This window comes from Pinus tabuliformis, chromosome 4_1 (genome assembly GCF_031772625.1).
Source record: "Pinus tabuliformis cultivar Carrire ecotype Pingquan chromosome 4_1, CPIR1, whole genome shotgun sequence".
NCBI lineage: Eukaryota > Viridiplantae > Streptophyta > Pinopsida > Pinales > Pinaceae > Pinus > Pinus tabuliformis.
Window position 1 is genome coordinate 345,447,599 of NC_142303.1, and position 17,063 is coordinate 345,464,661.

Below are 17,063 nucleotides of genomic sequence, written 5' to 3' on the forward strand. Positions count from 1 at the left end.
AAAAGTGTGTAAGGGTATACTCAAGATTTCACAAAGAGAGAATTGATATTGGGTATCTCACTAGATTCACCAGAGACTCTTTTAAAGCACATTGGTGGTCTACACAGCTACATGAAGCATACCATCCTCATGTTTAATCCCACTAGTATAGAAGAGGTATGTATACAAGCTACTCATGTAGAAGCTAGAGGAAATAGTGGAAATCCAGAAGTTGGGGGACCATCCCAACCCACTGTAAGCAAGAGCAAGGAGAAAAGAAAACAAAAGTGGAAGGCAAGGAAGGCTAACACTGCACAGAAAGTGAAAGCTTCATGCACTCACTGTAAAAAGGAGGGGCATGATGATGAGCATTGTTGTATTCTGCATCAAGAGCTAAGACCTAAGAAGTCCGAGGACAAGAAGAAAAAGACAGCTGTAGCTATTCAGAAAGATTTGGGGTCAGACTCGGGAGATGAAACAACCATAGCAGCCACAGGTATAAAAGGTAAAAATTCTAAAGCATCTACTATTAATTATGCTCAGTCTATTATTGATGAAGAAAATGAGAGAAAAAGACATGAGCCTTTCCATATTCGAGTTATTTCCAAAAATCAAAAGATTGATACTTTGTTTGATAGTGGCTCACAAGTAAATTTAATTTCTGAAGCAATTGTAAAGAAATTGGGATTAGCAACTACACCTCACAATAAACCATACCCATTAGGATGGTTGAATGATAAAGCACAACTACAAGTGACTAGACAATGCAAACTCAAGTTTTCTTTTGGGTCAGCATTTTCCATTGCCTAACATTGGGATGTACAGGTTGTCTACTTTAGAGAATGCTGGAATCAAGAAGTAGTTGAAAGATTTGCTCGAGAAGGGCTTCATCAGGCCTAGCACATCACCATGTGGGTCACCAATTGTTTTGGTGAGAAAGAAAGATGGCTCTTGGAGAATGTTCATAGATTACCGAGCACTGAATAAGATAACAATCAAGAATCGTTATCCCCTTCCTCGCATAGATGATCTTTTATATCAATTGAAGGAAGCTGTTTATTTCACCAAGCTGGATTTGCACAGTGGATACCATCAGGTCAGAGTTGCAGAGAAAGATGCATGGAAGACTTCTTTCAAAACAAAGCAAGGATTGTATGAATGGATAGTTATGCCTTTTGGCTTGACCAATGCTCCTACTACTTTCATGAGATTAATGAATGATGTACTTAGACCTTTTCTTGATGATTTTGTTATCGTGTATCTAGATGACATTCTGGTTTTTAGTAAAACGTGGGAAGAACATTTAAAGCATGTTAAGCAGACATTGGATGTTTTGAAATGAGAATAACTTTATGTTAAACTCTCAAAATGTGAATTTGGCAAAACATATCTAAACTACTTGGGTCATATAGTAGGGGGAGGTGAATTGAAAATAGATCCCTCTAAAGTGGTAGTCATTGTGAACTGGACTAAACCCAGGTCTGCTACAGAACTGAGAAGCTTCTTAGGAGCAACACAATATTGGAGGAAGTTCATTTCTAGCTTCTCCTTGATTGCAACTCCCTTACATGCTTTAACAGGATTGAATAAAGTGTTTCAGTGGGGAGGAAAACATCAGAAAGCCTTCGACACCTTGAAAGAGAAAATTAATACAACACCTGTACTAGCACTGCCTGATTTACAAAGAACATTTGAGATCCAAACTGATGCCATTGACTATGCCATGGGAGCAATGTTGACACAACACGGTAAACCCATATGTTATCATTCTGAGACTTTTAATCCTGTAGTAGTTAACTATCCTACATATGATAAAGAATTGTATGCATTAGTTCAGAGTGTGAAAAAGTGGAAACATTATTTAATGGGAAAAGAGACGGTAATACATACTGATTATCAACCACTTCAATATCTACACTCCCAAACTAAGTTGTAGCAATCAAGACATTACAGATGGATGGGGTTTCTACAACAGTTTCATTTAGTCATGAGATATAAAAAGGGCATACATAACAAGGTTGCAGACATGTTATCTAGACCCATTATAAATGCATCTACCATACTTAAGCGTAATTCTGTGCTACATTAAAGCTACATTGAACAATATGCTCAGGATATGGACTTTAAAGATGTATATGCAACTTTGAGTCAAGGCAAAAGAGTAGAAGAATTGGACTATCATATAAAGGACCGACTCTTATGCCATTGTGGGAAACACTGAATTCCACAAACTGAAAGAGTAAAGATAATTAGGGAAGCTCACACTTCTCTAATATTAGGTCACTTTGGAGTAGGTAAAAGAGTTGCACAGCTGCAAAGATTCTACTATTGGCCAAAAATGAATGAGACAGTTTCTAGTTATGTAAAAGGGTGTGCCAGGTGTGCTAAAAGCAAGCCCAGCAATAGAAAACTAGGCTTGTACACTCCATTGCTAGTTCCTTCTCACCCTTGGGAAAGTGTTTCCATGGATTTTGTTGGAGGACTACCTAAATCTAGGAAAGGTAATGATTATCTATATGTTGCTGTGGATAGGTTCAGCAAAATGTGTATTTTGATACATTGTAGTAAACAGATCATTACTAAATAGACTGCAAAATTGTTCTTTAAACATGTATGGGTTCATTTTGGATTACCCACTTCCATTATATCTATTAGCCTCCTATTGCAATAGGTTTCATATTTCATGATTGACTTTTTTACATGCCAAATATGTCATTCTTTCCATGCTGCAAAGGTTCCATATTTCCTAGAAATTCCATTTTTTAAGAGTTTTTCAGTTAAGGGAAGGCCAAACAGTTTAATCTTGGCTTCCCTAGGTTTAAATTGCTTGTTTTAAAAGACAGAGAATGAATATCTATCCAAACTGTTTAATCTTGGCAGATTTTTAGCTAGGTAGAGAAACAAGGGCGCTCAACAGCTTAATCTGAGCCCCGGAAGGCATAAGGATCGATTTAGATAGGAGGATAGCGAAAAGGAAACTTGAAAAAGCTGCGTTTGCTAATTCAAGTGCACCCAAACCAAAATGAAGAGAAAATGCTAGGTAAGTAGGTCGGGTAGGTAGTTCTGAGGTGGCAGAATGATGATTTGTGATCCATTTCATGTTTTCAAGTGTTATATCTATTCAAATCACAATTGTAAGGCAAAAATCCATTTGGAGCAGCTCAAGCGAGGCATGTCTAACTTCCCCTTCTTCCTTTTCCCAAATCATTCACTAACTTCCCCTAAAAGAGGTCAAGATCTACTTGATATCTCTTAAATTCATCATTTTTCATGACTTTTGCCTAAGTAAAGATTTGTTTTGCTTACGAGTGCTCATATCTCTTCTACAAGTCCTTTTTCCCCTTTGTAGCCTAAGATTTCTACCCTTAGAACTTTTCTGATCAAAACTCATATTAACCTCTAACTTATTATGTAAATCCCTATTTATTTCCCCTTCCCCTATTAAAAAATATATAAAAATCCCCTTTTTATACATATCCCCTCCCTCTGGTTGAAAAATAACCATAAGTATGCTTGGGAATTACTAAGTTTGCCTGAAACTTAGTAAGAACGCTCATCTTGCTCATTTTGCCATCTTCCAATGTATGGGACTCCTTCCTATGAATAAAATCTCTCCTCCGATGTATAAAAACCCTCCATCTAACCTTGTTTTCACCTTTCAAAGGCATAAAACCCTCTTCAAATTCTATCGGACCCCTTCCGATGCATTAAGGACCCTTCCTAAGCTTAAAAACCTTCCTCCGATGCACTAAAACCCATCTCCGATTGCAAAAAGCCTTTGCCAATTTCATTATCCCTTGGCTGATTTATAATGCATACCTCTGATTCAATTCCCCCCCCCCTTCGACGCGATATTGCTGTCGGAGGTCGCAGCGGTCAGTGTTACCCCTTTATGGTTCTCCCCGATGCATGCTCCGCCGATAGCCATTTCGCAATCGGCATATCGCAAGGTTTCGTGCCCATATAACATGCCTCCTCTCCATTTCTACGATGCGATATCGCTATCGCACCCGACGGCGATATCGCATTTGCAATCTATTATTACCGCATACTCCGCTTTTATCATTTCACAATGTTTTAAAGCATTTCTCCATTTTTCGATGAATATCGGTTTTATCGCAAAAGCCCACATTTTCCATATATTGCAAGACATATTATCGAATTTCGCTATCGGCATTCTCATATATATAAAGGCCGCCACCCCACGTCGCTGCCGATTGCGATTTGGCAATTTAATCGCGACCGTCCAATCTAACCGCTCATCCGATGGTCCATATTAAGTCGCAGCCCCCATATCGCATCGCTCATATACAATATCGCAGTGCCCATTCCACCCCCGATCACCGATGCAATATCGGCGATCGCTTATCGCAAGCCAATATATATATAAGGCCCCGTTCCCCGCTCCCCGCCGATAGCGATATTGCAAGTAGATCTCAGTCGTTGCATTTGCCCGCGCTAGATCCAACGGCCCAGATCTTTTCTGAGCTACAGTAAATTGCTCCCTCCCAGTCAATTTTTCTATGTAAAGTGATCTTTCGCTTTATATAAGGAAAATAGCCATTTTCACAGGATTTCTATCCAGCGCCTGCGCGCGACTCCAAAGCAAAGGGAAACAAGGTATTCTTCATCAATCTTGGATTGCTCCTCCGCAAATTGGCTCCAAAATGCATGGTTTTTGCCTCAGCAGGCTATTAGTGCCCATTCTTCCTCCTTTTTACAAGTTTTCTTCAAATTTAGCATTATTTCAATCGGCCAACGCCGATACTCATAAAGCCACAGAAAGCATTCACAGCAGCTATTTTTGCATTAAAATAGCAGAAAATGGGCGATTTGACAGATTAAAGAGTATCAAATAGAAGAAAATTAGTGGAGGACTTAATATCAAAGCAGGAAAACATTAAAGATCCCTCCATCAAAGTCAAAGAAAGCGGTAAAAGCCATTTAAGGCTCTCAGATCACAATTAATGATATTTTAAGCCACCCAAGGGCAGCGTTGCAGAGACCAATGCGCAGTTATGATAAATGGCCAGCGCATAATAGCAAAGGACACATATCAACTCATTTTTGAGGCAGCTACCCCAGCACAGCAGTTAGATAGATCTTTTATGCATTTATTTCAGGATAAGATTAGATTAAAGGCACTTATTCCCTCAGATCTATTTAAGATCTGCTGTAATAGATATTTTTTGGATATTTTCTCTATATAAACCACCCTCAGCAATGTATTAAGGGTTGGTTGGTTGATAATCCTCATTTTAGACTTGCGTTGTATACTTTGAGAGCATCTATAATCAAAGATTGCTGGAATGCTTGGATGATGAACTGTCTGTTGTGATTTAATGGCTGAAGAGTGACTATGGAATTCTTGTGCTTCTACATGGCTCAATAAGTGTTTCTTACCTCTGTTTATAGTTTATATATGTTTATGCCACCATTTTGTCACCATCTAAATAGCAGGAAGGAAGAATAGCTTAGACTTTGCTTAGCAGCACTCTATGCTCAATTTCTATTATTTCTACATGTTTTTCTTCAGAAATAGTTATGAATATGCATACTTAAATGATCATGTTTACACTATTTCTTTCATATATGACTATTATTTAGGAATTCTTGACTGCTCCTAGATAAACGTTCATTCACCTTCCTTCTCTGTTAGCTGATGAAAGATTCTTAGTTGCCTTTCATCTCTGACCTTCATTCCATCTTTATTCTAGCTTGATATTGTTCTATGTGTAGCTATCCTTCTCTGTATTCCTCTTGTGACCAAGAAAACTCACCAGCATCCCTAATCCATGACTCCATGCCCAATGGTTTGAACTTCTCACACTATGTAACCCAACTCTGCTTGAAAGAATCATCCTTCCCACAAAAACTTAAAAAAAACCCAAGAGCATCATATCTAGCCTAAAATCACGCCAAAACAAAGCTAAATTTTAAAGAGAGAGCCCTCTCTGATTGCAGGTAGGCTAGGACCTGCAATCCAAATATTGGTTTGTGGTTACCTTGGTCATATCCCTTAAGGAGCCAAGGGACAACCTGAGTGATAACATCATTGGCGACTCCGCTGGGGACTTATTCAGAAAATTCCAAAAAACAAGTTAGAAGCTAGCTCCCAAGAAGAAATCACGCAATACTAGGTCAAATCCAGACCCAAATCGACCAGCTCTTTTTGGAAATCCTAATATAATTCCAAAGATCTCTAAAAAAGAAAAACAAGAAGATCTTGCTGATTCTAGTCCTGAAACAGTTCGGCCAAGCTGTTTTCCAACCCCTGTTAAAGTTTTATTTCGTTCGGCCCCTACTTCCCCTTGTTCATCATCCACCTCTCCAAGCACCTTTTCCACACCTCCATTCACTGCACATACTACACCTACTACTTCTATTATCCCAGTTGTTCCATTTATCCCTGTTGTTCCACTTATCCCTATAAATATCGCTAACAGGTATGCACCTTTACAGTTACCTGCAAATCCAGGGGCTATGCCTCAGGATTATCAGACCAAAATCACATATTTTGATGGTACTGGTTCCTGCACCGCCCTGCAACATACCAAGAAAATGCAGGACTATTTTGAGAATTATGAAATAGATGATGATGGTGTGAAAATGAAGATTTTTGTCCAAAGTTTGACTGGAGATGTAAGGCCTTGGTTTAGAGCTCTTCTTGCGAATTCCATAGCTGACCTAGAGGCCCTTTACCAAACATTTCTTAACAGATGGGAGAAAAGGAAAGATCCACTGCACATTCTAGCTGAATATGACACTATCAAAAGAGGCCCTCAAGAGGTTGTCTTAGACTATTGTGCTAGGTTCAACAATGTTTACAGTGCTATTCCACAAAACCTTAGACCTCCACCTGATCTAGCTTTATACAAATTCCCTGATGGATTTGATTCAGACATGGCATATCAATTAAGGGAAAGAGCCCCTCAAACCTTAGCAGAGATGCAGAATATAGCTGTTAGTGTGGAGGCAAATCTGATTGCCAAACGAAATAGAGCAAGAGCTGAGAGAAGAACTACTTTTAAAGATGAACCTTCAGCTTTTGAGAAGAAACTTGATGCAATAATGAAAGGCATGGACAGTATTGGAGATAGAGTGGGAACCATTGAAAGAAAAGCCTCATGGGAAGGACAGCAAAACAATGCTGTCAGAAACCCAAATTTTAGGAAAAATCAGAACCCAAACGTTGGAAGGGCTAGCCCTGACCATGATATAAGACCTCCTTTTCATGAAAACTATGCTGAAGCATCCACATCTAGTGAGCCAACCAAGGATTCTCATATCAACTTGATGGGTTTAAAGGGTGATCAACAAGTTTTTCTAACCCAAGAAGACCAAGATGACCATGATATAAATCAATTTCAGACTAGATCCGGAGAGTCATTTGACTTCAAAGAAGGCTATGATTCAACAGTTTATGAGGTGCACAAACAATACAAATTGAGGACCAGAACCATAGATGTGCCTGAAACTACCAAAACGAATGATAGTAGACAGCCTAAGAAGATAAAGGACAAAGTTGTTCTCACAAAACCTGCTGATAAAACAAACCCAAAAGAAGTAACTGTAGAGGATATAACAGATATATCAGATGTTCAAGCCTCTAATAACCAGCCTTTTGTATCCTCTTCCTCAAAAGAGAATGTAAATAGCACTCCGAAAATCCTTCCCAAAACAGAAAAATCTCAAGAAATCACTGATAACCAAGAGAAAATCGCTGAAAGTGCAATTGAAAAGGCAAAATCTGCCAGTCACAACACAAAGACCCAGTCAGACAAACCTTTTGATTTAGAAGCAGAAATTGGTAAATTAAAGATATCTATTCCTCTCTCTGAGCTTGCTAAACATGATGTGTATAGGCAGCAAATCAAAAGATCGATGCAAATGCCAGAGAATAGAGATGATGTATTGGTTTTATATGATCAAACTGAGCTGCTTTTTCGTCTTGAAGTCGATGGAAAAACAACACATGGAGCTGTTCTACCCTTTTATGTCAGTCTACACATTCATGATAAAGTGTTGCACAATGCAATGTTTGATTCAGGTGCTTCACACAATCTAATGCCCAAAGTTGTAATGGAGAAGCTAAACCTTGATGTCACTAGACCATACAAAGATTTTTTTTCATTTTATTCTAGTCAAGTCAAGTGTTTAGGCTTAATCAAAGATTTATGTGTGTCTTTAGTCCAATATCCCAACAAAACAGTCCTAATGGACGTGGTGGTTGCTGACATTCCACCAAAGTATGGCATGCTCTTATCAAGATCTTGGGGAGCAAAACTCCAAGGATCTCTCCAATTAGACCTCTCTTATGCCACTATATCAGTCTTTGGGCAACCAAAGAGACTGTATAGAGAAACACTTATGAAATATGGGGTAAGTAGTGAGGAAAAACCCCAAAACTTTCCAATTTACTCAATCCATTCTGATATGGATTTATTTATCTTGTTTAATGATGATATGTCTCCTCCCACTCATGATAAGCCTTTGGATTTAGAGCAAGAACTCTGCATAAATGAAGAATCGGTTGCCTATACCCAAGAAACTGTCAAAACAATCAATGCAACTAGCACACAAGAGGAACTCAATAAAATAGAAAACTCAAGTCTTCCCACTCCTAAAATGGTTGAAACTCTCAATACTAGTCAAGAGCAAGAAATCCTATGGTATTTGGAGTTTGATGGTTCAGTCAATAAGCTAGGAGCAGGGGTAGGAGTATGGATCCATAATACACAAAACAATCATGTAGAGGGTCATGCTTATAGACTAAGCTTCAGATGTACTAATAACATGGCAGAGTATGAAGGCCTCCTTTTAGGCCTTAAGCTAATCAAATCTCTAGGAGCTGCAAAAGTTTCCATTCTAGTTGACTCCGACCTGATTATTCAACAGATGAAAGCCAAATTTGTTACAAATGACAATAGGCTAAGAGCTTATAGGACTGCTGCCACATAAATACTTGATACCTTCACCGAATGCAAGCTTGCCAAAATTCCAAGAAGCCATAATATACATGCACACAGCCTAGCTACTTTTGCTAGCACATGCAAGCTGCCTTTTGAGCCCAATCATCATTTCTCAGCTGAAATCAAACACAAGCCTGCTATCCCTAATAATGTCAAAGATTGGCAAGTTTTTGAAAATGATGCACAGATCCACAATTTCCTCACTTTACAACAAGAATTTTCAAGCTTAAAAATTGATGAAGATTCCATGGATGACCCGCAACAACAAATGAGCCAATATCAGCAGACTATAACAGCTGAAACAACAAAACAAATGTTGCACCCAACCATTTTTGATGAGAAGAATATACAAGAGCTGAAACAAATGAATTTGGATGAAATAGTTGAAGCAGAAGCTGAAGTTATTGAGCTAAAAGACAACTTTCTGCCCACAGGCTAGACTTCCTTAGAAGACATTTTTTATTTAAATGATATCCCCAAAAATCCAAAGATGCAACCATTAAATGCTGCTATCGAAGACTGCAATATTGGGACAGCTGAAAACCCCAAAATGATAAAACTATCCAAGTCTTTGCCTGCTGATCAAAAGCCAAAATATGTTGACCTGTTTAAAGAGTTCCAATATGTCTTTGCCTGGAGTTATGAGGACCTCAAGTCCTATGACACCTCCATGATTCAACATACCATTCCCTTAAATCCAAATCAAAAGACCTTCAAACAGAAACTAAGGAGAATCAATGCTATGCTTCTCCCCTTGATTGAGAAAGAAGTAAAGAGAATGTTTGAGGCTGGTATCATAGCACCCATTAGATTTTTCGAATGGGTATCCAATCTTGTTCCCACAAGGAAGAAAACAGGTGAGATTAGACTATGTGTGAACTTAAGAAATCTGAACCAAGTCTCCCTTAAAGATCACTACCCATTGCCAAGAATGGACCACATTCTACAAAGAGTAGTGGGGTCATCTAGAATCTCTTTGCTAGATGGCTTTTCAGGTTTTAATCAAATACTTGTTCACCTGGATGACCAAGACAAGACAGCCTTTACAACAACATGGGGAACCTTTAAATATGTGAAAATGCCTTTTGGGCTAAAGAATGCAGGTGCTACCTTTCAAAGGGTCATGGACATTGCATTTGCCAAAGAAATCCATGATTTCTTGGTGGTCTACCTTGATGACCTTACTCCTTTCTCAAAATCTGATTAAGAGCACCTTAAACACCTAAGGCAAGTATTCCTAACGTGTAGGAAATATGGCATTTCCTTAAATCCTAAGAAGTCTCTCTTCGGCCTAGAAGAAGGCAAATTGTTGGGCCATATTATTTCAAAAGATGGAATTAGAATTGATCCGGAAAGGATCCAAGCCATTTTGCAAATCCCTTATCCAAGAAACATCAAATAACTGCAAGCATTACTAGGAAAGATCAATTTCCTAAGAAGATTTATCCCTAACTTGGCTGAGCTGATAAGAATGCTAAATAACATGCTAAAGAAGGATTCCAATGTAAAATGGACTTTGGAAGCCAAGCAAGCCTTTGAGGGCATAAAATCTGCCTTAACCCAAGCTCCAGTCCTCACAAGTCCTCAATTTGATAAGGATTTCATCATTTTTCATTTGCATCTGAACATTCCATAGCTGTTGTCCTTTTGCAAAAGGATGATCAAGGAAATGAAAAGCCAATTGCATTTTTCAACCGAGCCCTTAGAGATTCTCCCTTGAAGTACCAAATCATGGAGAAGCAGTCCTATGCCCTTGTTAAAGCAATCAAAGATTTCAAAGTTTACATTTTATATTCACATGTGATTGCTTATGTGCCAAATGCTGTTATAAAAGACATATTAACTCAAGAGGGCGTAGAAGGCAAAAGAGGCAAGTGGATTGCCAATATCCTTGAGTATGACATTGAGATAAAACCCACCAAGCTCATAAAGGGACAAGGTTTAGCCAAACTGATGTCCGAAACCAATTTTCAAGCCTTAGACATTAATCAACTGGACAATGAACAGGAGTTGGCGACTCCACAGATCAGTGAAGCTTTTTTGCAATCCCCATGGTATGCTGATATTTGTTTTATATTGTTAAACCTGTTTGCTCCCCCAGGGTTGTCCAGAACCAAAAAGAGATTTTTAAAGATGAAAGCATCAAAGTTTTGTGTCTTAGATAGTGCCCTGTTTTGGAAGAATCATGAAGGAATTTTGCTGAACTGTTTAACTTTAAATGAAACTGACAGTGTTATGAAAGAATTCCATGTAGGGGACTGTGGAGGGCACTTATATTGGAAGTCCACTGCTGACAAGATTTTAAGGGCTGGTTTCTATTGGCCCTCTTTGTTTGCAGATGTTAAAAAGTTTGTTGTTTCATGCCATAAATGCCAAACCTTTGAAGGCAAAATAAAGCTGCTGCCCTTGCCCCTTAAGCCCATTTAAACTAAAAAACCATTCCAGCAGTGGGGTTTAGACTTCATTGGAGAAATCCATCCATCCTCTTCCAGCTAGCATAAGTGGATTCTAACAGCCATAGATTACTTCACCAAGTGGATTGAAGCCATCCCATGTAGGCAAGCCAATGACTCCACCATCATCCAATTCCTTGAAACCAACATTTTATCCAGAATTGGCTATCCTGAAAAAATCATCACAGACAACGCTGCTGCCTTCAAATCCAAGAAAATGATCAGTTTTTGCCATAAATTTCACATTACCTTAGGCCACTCCACAACCTATTACCGTCAAGGTAATGGCTTGGCCGAATCATCCAACAAGAGCTTGATTAACATCATTAAGAAAGTGTTGGAAGAAAACAAGAAGAACTGGCACAAAAAGCTTGTAAATGCCCTCTGGGCAGACAGATTGTCAACCAAGAGATCCATTGGGATGAGCCCGTATGAGTTAGTCTATGGCATGGAGGCCAAGTTCCCTTCTTCTTTGGTAATCCCTGTTATCAAATTGCTGCAAGAGATTCAGGTTGAGCCCAATGATATCCAAAGAAGAATAAACAAAACCATCCATTTGTAGCAAACAAGAGAGCAAGTGTACGACAGAGCTCAGACTTTACAAGAGAAGCTCAAGAAAATGTTTGACAAAAGAACCAAGGCTGAAGATTTCTATATAGGCAACAAAGTGCTAAGATGGGATTCAAGAAGAGAGGACAAAGGAAAGCATGGCAAGTTTGATTTCCTGTGGAAAGGCCGCTTTGTTATTCATGTTGTGCAAGGCAACAACACATATTTTCTGAAAAGTTTGGATGGCACAGAAGCTGAAGAAGGCCCTGTCAATGGCCGAATGCTAAAGAATTATCGTGATCCCTTTTGTTGAACGCAACACAGCTCTGTATATTATCTGTACATTAATATTTTATATTATTAGCGCTTTTTTTTTTATTGTATAGCAGGCCGATAAGAGGGAACAGAGCAGCAATTTTTTGAAGAAAACAACCAAAAGAAAGCTCCATTTCAGATCTCTGTTTTTGAAATAATTCCAAAGAGGTGCTCAACGCAGATTTGTATATGTTTAAAGCACACAAACAAAAAAAAGAAGCAAACAACGTTGTTATTTGCAGCAAATTCAGTTAAAAAGAGTGTTGTGCGCAGGCTCCAAAAATTCAGTTAAAGCCATCAAAGAGAAGGAGGATTTTCAGTCCTACAGTAGCAGTTTATCAAGGCAATCTGACCTGCTTTTCTTGGCTTTTCATCTGGAAAAGCCATCCCCAAGTGGAGCCACTGTTAGCCTCCTATTGCAATAGGTTTCATATTTCATGATTGACTGTTTTACATGCCAAATATGTCATTCTTTCCATGCTGCAAAGGTTCCATATTTCCAAGAAATTCCATTTTTGAAGAGTTTTTCAGTTAAGGGAAGGCCAAACAATTTAATCTTGGCTTCCCTAGGTTTAAGTTGCTTTTTTTAGAAGATAGAGAATGAATATCTGTCCAAACTGTTTAATCTTGGTAGATTTTTAGCTAGGTAGAGAAACAAGGGTGCTCAACAGCTTAATCTGAGCCCCAGAAGGCATAAGGATCGATTTAGATAGGAGGATAGCAAAAAGAAAAGTTGAAAAAACTAGGTTTGCTAGTTCAAGTGCACCCAAACCAAAAAGAAGAGAAAATGCTAGGTAAGTAGTTCGGGTAGGTAGTTATGAGGTGGCAGAATGATGATTTGTGATCCATTTCATGCTTTCAAGTGTTATATCTATTCAAATCACAAATGCAAGGCAAAAATCCATTTGGAGCAGCTCAAGTGAGGCATGTCTAACTTCCCCTTCTTCCTTTTCCTAAATCATTCACTAACTTCCCCTAAAAGAGGTCAAGATCTGCTTGATATCTCTTAAATTCATCATTTTTCATGACTTGCCTAAGAAAGATTTGCTTTCCTTAGGAGTGATCATATCTCTTCTGCAAGTCATTTTTCCCCTTTGTAGCCTAAGATTTCTATCCTTAGCGCTTTTCTGATCAAAACTCATATTAACCTCTAACTTATTATGTAAATCCCTATATATTTCCCCTTCCCGTATTAAAAAATATATAAAAATCCCCTTTTTATACATATCCCCTCCCTCTGGTTGAAAATAACCATAAGTATGCTTGGGAATTACTAAGTTTGCCTGAAACTTAGTAAGAACCCTCATCTTGCTCATTTTGCCATCTTCCAATGCATGGGACTCCTTCCTATGCATAAAATCTCTCCTCCGATGTATAAAATCCCTCCAGCTAACCTTGTTTTCACCTTTTAAAGGCATAAAACCCCCTTCAAATGCTATCGGACCCCTTCCGATGCATTAAGGACCCTTCCTAAAGCTTAAAAACCTTCCTCCGATGCATTAAAACCCATCTATGATTGCAAAAAGCCTTTGCCGATTGCATTATCCCTTGGCTGATTTATAATGCATACCTCCAATTCAATTCCCCCCCCCTCTGATGCAATATCACTGTCGGAGGTCGTAGCGATCAGTGTTGCCCCTTTATGGTTCTCCCCGATGGATGCTCCGCCGATAGCCATTTCACAATCGGCATATCGCAAGGTTTTGTGCCCATATAACATGCCTCCTCTCCATTTCTGCAATGCGATATCGCTATCTCACCCGACGACGATATCGCATTCGTAATGTATTATTACCGCATACTCCGCTTTTATCGTTTCACCATGTTTTAAATCATTTCTCCATTTTTCCATGAATATCGGTTTTATCGCAAAAAACCGCATTTTCCATATATCGCAAGACATATTATCGCATTTCGGTATCGGCATTCTCATATATATAAAGGCCGCAACCGCGCGTCCCCGCCGATTGCGATTTGGTGATTTAATCACGACCGTCCAATCTAACCGCTCATCCGACGGTCCATATTAAGTCGCAGCCCCCATATCACATTGCTCATATACAATATCGCAATGCCCATTCCACCCCCGATCGTCGATGTAATATCGGCAATTGCTTATCGCAAGCTAATATATATATAACGCCTCGTTCCCCACTCCCCGCCGATAGCGATATTGCGAGTAGATCTCAGCCGTTGGATCTGCCCGCGCTAGATCCAATGGCCCAGATCTTTTCTGAGCTACAGTAAATCACTCCCGCCCGGTTTTCGTCAATTTTTCTATGTAAAGTGTTGTTTCTCTTTATATAAGGAAAATAGCCATTTTCACAGGATTTCTATCCAGCGCCCATGCACGACTCCAAAGAAAAGGGAAACAACGTATTCTTCATTAATCCTGGATCACTCCTCTGCAAATTGGCTCCAAAATGCATGGTTTTTGCCTCAGCAGGCTATCAGTGCCCATTCTTCCTCCTTTTCACAAGTTTTCTTCAGATTTAGCATTATTTCAATCGGCCAGCACCGATACTCATCCAAAGCCACAGAAAGCATTCAGAGCAGCTATTTTTGCATTAAAATAGCAGAAAAGGAACGATTTGACAAATTAAAGAGTATCAGATAGAAGAAAATCAGTGGAGGACTTAATATCAAAGCAGGAAAACATTAAAGAGCCCTCCATCAAAGTCAAAGAAAGTGGTAAAATCCATTTAAGGCTCTCAGATCACAATTAATGATATTTTAAGCCACCCAAGAGCAGTGCTGTAGAGACCAATGCGCAGTTATGATAAATGGCCAGTGCATAACAGCAAAGGACACATATCAACTCATTTTTGAGGCAGTTGCCCCAGCGCAGCAGTTAGATAGATCTTTTATGCATTTATTTCAGGATAAGATTAGATTAAAGGCACTTATTCCCTCAGATCTGTTTAAGATCTGCTGTAATAGATATTGTTTGGATATTTTCTCTATATAAACCACCCTCAGCAATGTGTTGGTTGATAATCCTCATTTTAAGACTTGCGCTGTATACTTTGAGAGCATCTATAATCAAATATTGCTGGAATGCTTGGATGATGAACTGTCTGTTGTGATTTAATGGCTGATGAGTGACTATGGAATTCTTGTGCTTCTACATGGCTCAATAAGTGTTTCTTACCTTTGTTTACAGTTTATATATGTTTATGCCACCATTGTGTCACCATCTAAATAGTAGGAAGGAAGAATAGCTTAGACTTTGCTTAGCAGCACTCTATGCTCAATTTCTGTTATTTATACATGCTTTTCTTCAGAAATAGTTATGAATATGCATACTTAAATGATCATGTTTACACTATTTCTTTCATATATGACTGTTATTTAGGAATTCTTGATTGCTCCTAGATAAACGTTCATTCACCTTCCTTCTCTGTTAGCTGATCAAATATTCTTAGTTGCCTTTCATCTCTGACCTTCATTCCATCTTTATTCTAGCTTGATATTGTTCTATGTGTAGCTATCCTGCTCTGTATTCCTCTTGTGACCAAGAAAACGCACCAGCAGCCCTAATCCATGACTCCATGCCCAATGGTTTGAACTTCTCACACTATGCATCCCAACTCTGCTTGAAAGCATCATCCTTCCCACCAAAACTTAAACAAAACCCAAGAGCATCATATCTAGCCTAAAATCACCCCAAAACAAAGCTAAATTTTAAAGAGAGAGCCCTCTCTGATTGCAAGTAGGCTAGGACTTGCAATCCAAAAATTGGTTAGTGCTTACCTTGGCCGTATCCCTTAAGGAGCCAAGGGACAACCTGAGTGATAATATCATTGGCGACTCCGCTGGGGACTTATTCAGAAAATTCCAAAAAACAAGTTAGAAGCTGGCTCCCAAGAAGAAATCACGCAATACTAGGTCAAATCCAGACCCAAATCCACCAGCTCTTTTTGAAAATCCTAATATAATTCCAAAGATCTCTAAAAAATAAAAACAAGAAGATCTTGCTGATTCTAGTCCTGAAACAATTCAGCCAAGCTGTTTTCCAACCCCTGTTAAAGTTTTATTTCGCTCGACCCCTACTTCCCCTTGTTCATCATCCACCTCTCCAAGCACCTTTTCCACACCTCCATTCACTGTACATACTACACCTACTACTTCTATTATCCCAGTTGTTCCAGCTGTTCCATTTATCCCTGCTGTTCCACTTATCCCTGTAAATATGGCTAACAGGTATGCACCTTTGCAGTTACCTGCAAATCCAGAGGCTATGCCTCAGGTTTATTAGACTAAAATCACATATTTTGATGGTACTGGTTCTTGCACAACCCTGCAACATACTAAGAAAATGCAGGACTATTTTGAGAATTATGAAATAGATGATGATGGTGTGAGAATGAAGATTTTTGTCCAAAGTTTGACTGGAGATGTAAGGCCTTGGTTTAGAGCTCTTCCTGCCAATTCCATGGCTGACCCAGAGGCCCTTTAACAAACATTTCTTAACAGATGGGAGAAAAGGAAAGATCCACTGCACATTCTAGCTGAATATGACACTATCAAAAGAGGCCCTCAAGAGGCTGTCTTAGACTATTGTGCTAGGTTCAACAATGTTTACAATGCTATTCCACAAAACCTTAGACCTCCACCTGATTTAGCTTTATACAAATTCCCTGATGGATTTGATTCAGACATGACATATCAACTAAGGGAAAGAGCCCCTCAAACCTTAGCAAAGATGCAGAATATAGCGGTTAGTGTGGAGGCAAATCTGATTGCCAAACGAAATAGAGCAAGAGCTGAGAGAAGAACTACTTTTAAAGATGAA